This window comes from Equus asinus, chromosome 5, assembly GCF_041296235.1.
Source record: "Equus asinus isolate D_3611 breed Donkey chromosome 5, EquAss-T2T_v2, whole genome shotgun sequence".
Lineage (NCBI taxonomy): Eukaryota > Metazoa > Chordata > Mammalia > Perissodactyla > Equidae > Equus > Equus asinus.
The window spans coordinates 9,416,713-9,422,712 of NC_091794.1; the positions used below are offsets into that span (position 1 = coordinate 9,416,713).

The 6,000-nt window shown below is 41.6% G+C and overlaps 1 protein-coding gene across 4 annotated transcripts in view; it reads right to left on the reverse strand.

Annotated features, from left to right (window-relative positions):
• The window catches only part of CBLB (Cbl proto-oncogene B), a 192,621-nt gene extending 192,136 nt beyond the window's left edge, over positions 1 to 485 (reverse strand). For 2 of the 4 annotated variants that reach the window (XM_014853222.3, XM_014853220.3), the window contains exon 1: positions 328 to 485. The gene's annotated coding sequence lies outside the window, so the exon portion shown is untranslated. The other 2 variants (XM_014853221.3, XM_070508694.1) reach the window with 2 other exon arrangements.
• Positions 486 to 6,000: the final 5,515 nt, after the last annotated feature.

A 6,000-nucleotide genomic window follows, 5' to 3' on the forward strand; every position in this document is an offset into this window, starting at 1 on the left:
TACGCTCTTTAAATACCCCTCTTCAGCGGTGACGACGGCGGCAGCAGCAGCTGGAAGCCGGGGCTGTCCCCTCTCCCTCCGTGGCCAGCGCCTGGATGCCCCGGCGCCCCTGGCCGGAAAGACGCGTCGAGCCCCGCGGCGCCCCCTGCCCGCCTGGCCCGCCGGCGCCGCGGCCGTCCGGAGACACGCGTGTGCGCGGCCCCGACCCCACGCGCGAGCCCAGGGTGCGTGGGAGCCCGGGCAGCGAGTGTGCAGCCGCCGTGAAGCGCGCTCCCCAGGAAGGAGCGCCCGGGAGGACGGCCACCGAGACGCGGACGCAACAATTACCGTCAAGACCAATCCACGCCCGCGCTCCCCGCCTGCCCGCCCGACTCGGGGAGGCCGCGGGACGCCGCAGCGGCGCTGGCTGGAGGAGGAGACCACTCGCTGGACACCCCACCCCTGGAGGATACACAGAGACGGGGACGGGGCGGGGCAGGGGGCGGGGCCGCGCGAGGCCGAGCCAATCCCGCTCGCCCTTGCGCTGCCCGACAGCTGGCGGCACCAATGGGCGGGAGGCGCCCGTCCTCCTCGCACGGCCGCCCCGTCCACGTCTGCCACAGTACACAATGGCCCCAAAGGAAGGCCCGCTCGCCGCACCTCCCAAATGGAAAGGGCCTCGGGGGGGAATAGAGGGGCTCGACTCACCGAGAACGAAAGTGGGAGAGAGAAAGGAAATAGAAGAGAGGATGCAAGGACTAGGGAGGTGACCAATAGGAGTGGGCGGGTGGGCGTGAACGGTGGGAGCGGGAGCCGAAGCCGACTGGGGCCAAGAGGCGGGACTTCCTGCCTCGCTCACCTTCCTCGTCTTTTGTTTCATAGCAACAGAGTAGTGAGTGGCTGAGGGTGTTACTTCTCTGCTCTGGGCGGGTCCGAGGCTGAGGAATTTCATCTCCCTAGGGCTGCCAAACTCTTCTGCCCAGGACAGCAGCCAAACAGGTCTACTGCGTTGCCGCTGCTTGGCTATCTAAAAAGAGCAACAGTCACCACTCTTCTAAGATGAAGCATGAGCCTCACGTAGAGTAGAGTAGGGTTAACACCTGAGTGCCAACCAAAACTTCCTGAATTCTGAGTGTTTCCCTTTTACTGTTAGTTCTAGAGGGATTGCAGATCAAACATTAGGCTGATGAAAAAGCAAATAGTTGACAACGCTGGCCAAATAGTCTCTAGTCATCATGTCAGGGCAGTGAAAGAACCAGACCTTGGGAGTTTATAAAATATGCATTGCACCTTATTAATTACTACAAGTTTCTGCAAAAATGACTGAAGAGGAAACAGCTTTCGTATTTTGTCTGAGTCACATTGACTCTACATAGATGTCTCTCCGTCTTAAAAACATCCTTATTCTATCTGCCATTCTCTCCCAGCATTTTTAATCTCTCATAATCTCTCTGTGGCTCCATCCATATACCCTTAGAAAGGCCCACATCTGGCAAGTCTTAAAAGGAAAAAGCTACTGTGCTGGGACCCTTCTTTCAACAAGATCATAAATTAAACAAATGTCTTCTATTTCTTTCTATGTAACTTCAACCCTACCACAGGAGTTACTAACAATTGCTCTGGATTGTCCTGCTTTGGAATTTTCTTTCCACTACAGCTGATAGTATTGAATACACTTTACACCTTGGGCTTCTCAGATGATGTGATATTTTTGTGCCTTAAAAAAAAAAATTCTATTCTTTCTCTAACCAATTAACCTGATAAAATGTTTCTCAATGGTTCTAACCACTTTCTAGGTAAGTAACCATCTTAGTACTGTGATTATTACTGTCAAGGATCTTGAGTTGTTATAGACATACTTTACAGCCCTAAATTCATATGGTTAAGATTTTCATTTGATTAAAACAGGCAAAACATGTTCTTTGCAACTAGTCAGATAAAATGTGGTTCAGGAAGTAATTTTGTTTCTTTGCCATTATTTCTCTGCCAATAATTAAAGAGTAGTTCCTTGTTTTCACATTGTGTTTATCTACAAAAGTGCTGGCCTCTCGGTATCTCCTCCACCCATGCATATCTCCTTTACTCATAGTAACAGTAGCTGCATTTACTAAGAGACTGCAAAAGGGAAAATCTTATTGGGTCACCTTTTAAATGAATCCAAAGAGAATATAAACTGTGTATAGAAGGTTTTTCAGCATGTAGGAAAACAGTGGCTTAAGGGAACATTCTAACTAAGTGTATTATTCCTAATCATATCTACATAAATGTAGAATAAGCAAAATATGTGTTCTAGCATGTGGCACTCCTTTTATATTAGTTTTGCAACTGAAAGAGATGACAATGAGAAAATGGCACTGCCTATGGTATCAAGCATATTATGTTGATACAAATTATAAGTTTTGTGGGATATGGTTAGACATATATGTAGATATACACACATAATACACATTTACATACACGTATAATATCAAGAAATGACAGCTTCATTCTCAACGAGCTGTTTTATCAAAGCCATCTAGAGTCCAAGTTAGGTTCTGGTGTAGCCGGGTTTCCATTTAAGCCCAAACTAGGGACTCCGGGTTATATCTGATGAATTGATGGGGGGCGGGGGGTGGGGGGAGAGGTAGCCCTCCCTGCAAACTATTACCATGAGGTGATGAACATGGGAGAATAAAGACCTGTTGGGATAAAACTTCATATCCCAGGTGCCTCTAATGGAGACACAAGAGAGTGAAGAAAAGACTGCATACTGAGGGGCTATAAAGGAGCACAAAGAAATGTTTTCATAGAAGACTTTGTGATACTCAGACCACAAGCAGTAGTGTTTCAAAGTGACAGAATTAGCTAGAGAAATATTCTCCTCATTTCTACATAGAACAGGTCTATCTCCAACATGGTGCAGTTTAACATGAACACAGCATCCTTTGGCAGCATGGTGATTTGTAACCTAGAGAGAACCTGGTACAGCATCTTTACAGGCGAGGACGGTTCTCCTGGAAGATCCTGACAGGCAGAATGGTGAGACTCCTACCCAAGAATCTTGCAAACACCGTAGCAACCAGTAGGGGAATAATATGAACAAACTGATCATAAGCACACGCGAGACCCTTCCCCCAGCACTCCCAGAAAAGACTGGGAGACTTCCCGGCATGCACTGAGAGATTTTGTAATGGCAGCAATGAACCCTTGTAATCTGAGCATTAATATTTGATGTTAATATTTATATCATAGATTGGTGCCATCTTGGAAAATGCAGATTATAGTCCTGTCTTTGAACACAGGAAAAAAATTTTTTAAAGAAAAGACAACTATTTGGGGCAAGTGTTTAAACTTTTCTCATTCAGTTCAATTTTTCTTCTTTTCTTTTTTCTACTTTCTCCAAAATCAAAGGTGATCCATGTGATACTGGACATGACTTGATTAAATAACAAAACACTCCCATAATTTATTTGACCCTTAATAGCTACTCAAAAAAATATTTGTTGAATGATGCATTGGCTGTTTAAGGGTATTGCCTAGGAAGTATAAAGCTGTCCCTGTTTCTGTGCTGTGGGGAATCCATTTTATTCACAATTCCAAGCAAGATGTCACTTTTCCTACAAGGTGGATTTACAGTACCCCTCCTAACACAGAAACAAGGAATGACACAACACAAGCAACTGATCTTCTGGAGAAAACGTGGATACAAATTCACAGGCTAGAGAGAAATAAGAGCAGTATTATTACTTAGTCATATTTGGGTTTAACAAGTCATTCCATGTTAAGAGGAATAGGTTTCCATCTGTCCTCACCAACACATGCAAATAGGGGGCGGTGACGGATGATGATCTATGGATTCATCAGATATAATCAGACTCTGAGTACTAGTTTGGGCTCAACTGGAATTTTTGCTTAACAATAACAGCGACAACAAAAATACCGAGGACTTAAGATAGAACCTTACTTCTCTCGTACATAGGAAAAGTCTGAAAGTAGGAATTACAGGTAGGAATGGTGACCCCTCAACTTTATCAAGACCCAAAATTCTGTCTTTCTTCTGTATCATCCCAACACCTGGCTTCCCACCCTCAGACTCACTTTATGTTACAAGATGGCTATTAGTGCTCCAGCCATCACTGCTGATTTTCAGGCTACAAACTAAGAGGAGAAGTGGAAAGCTATATCGAACTTCTAGCTGAATCAATTCCCTTTCAGCAATTTTCAAAGAACTCCCGTAAATATTTCTCTTTAATAGTTCAAAGCCAAAACTCAGTCCCATAGCCAAACTTAGCTGCAAAAATGTCTGGAAGGCAATGTGCTTTTTATTATAGGAAGCAATATCACTAGCTAAAAGCTCGAGTTTTCTTTCTAAAGAGTAAGGAGTGAGTATATATTTGTCAAGAAACCGGCAAATACTACCACAAAGGTCTTGTTCTGAGAATTAAAACTTATGATTAATCAGTTCTTGAAGCGAAAACTAGAGATTCCAATGCAGATGGTATGAGATAATGAAAATTTGGGATACCCAGATTAAATCCAGGACATATGATATGTTCTATATTATATATATATTAAATCCAGAACATATATATATATTCTATATTATATATGTGTGTATATATATGTTTATGTGTTCTGTGTTTACCGTGTGCAATTGGTTGAATCTGCACATGTGGAACCTGTGGATACAGAGGGCCAACTAAGGGATGTGAGCATCTGCAGATTTTGCTATCCGCGGAGAGTCCTGCAACAAATACCCCATGGATACCAAGGGCCGACTGTATATATATCATATGTAAATTTTATGCATGTTATGTGTAAACGTATATAAAATATATATATGTTACAATGTTACTTTATTAGAAAAACTGGTGTCTGCTTTTACTGGACACAAATATTCTTAAAGTTTATTATGTAGAAGTATATATAGCAAATTACATACAATTCTCACTACAGCATGCTGACTCAATAATCCTGAAGAATTGAGTATCACAAGGTTTGGAATGGGCAAAATTAAGTAAGCAATTTCCTTAATACCTTTCCTCCTAAAATTTATATCATATTAAAGCGATATATCCAAAAAAAATAACATCTTCAAAATTCCTTCTTTGAGAGTTTCTTTCCCAGACAGTGTATTCCCAGATTAGTTCTTTTCCAGACAATGATTTATTTGGCAGTTGTTCTTTTTAGTACAAAGAATTTATATTGAAGTGTTAAATACAGATACTTCAAAACTTGGAATAAACCTACCACTTTGTCTCAGTTTTGTATTCCTTCATACTCTCATTGTATTCTTCATTCTTCATTGCATTCACATTTCACAGAACATTTTCCATGTTCCCCTAACATGCTTTGATTCAGAAAAATATGGATAATTTTCTTTTCCCTCAGGAGTTTGTGTGAAAAATGTAAAATTTGATGAAATTTGTCACAATAATTTCTCTTCAGTCCCTATGCGTTTTGATTTATACCACATGAATACAATATTGATTTTTTATTTTTATCTTTCAATTAAAATAAAAATTCAGAATTTCAAGGCTGAAGGGGATCTTGGTACTGATCACATCACTCAGTTTGGCAGATCTGGAAATTGGCAAATTTATCCGGGGTAATTGGATCCTGAAAAATATAGATGATAAACCCAAATTCACAGGAGATTAATGTATAGCTTAAAAACTATGTAATTGTGTGCATAATATAACTGCTAATCAGACCAGTATTAATATAAACCAGTTATATGTTCATTTTTCTACCCAAAAAGCCAAATTAAGACTAGAAAGTTCCAAAATGAATGTATAACTCAGGAGCACATTACCTACAGGAGTAACTAGTAATGTCAGTAGAGATCTAAGATATTCTGAGCTGCAGAAAGTGTTCTCTATTGCTTTACATGTTCTTCATTCTCTGTACAGACATTATCCTTTTCTAAGTTAAATCTCTTGATTGTTTCAGAGCACACCCTTTCTTAGGTGTTCATCTTTATCAGCTCTGACTCCTAACTGCTCATTCACTCATTTATTCAAAAAACCGTGTTTGAGCATC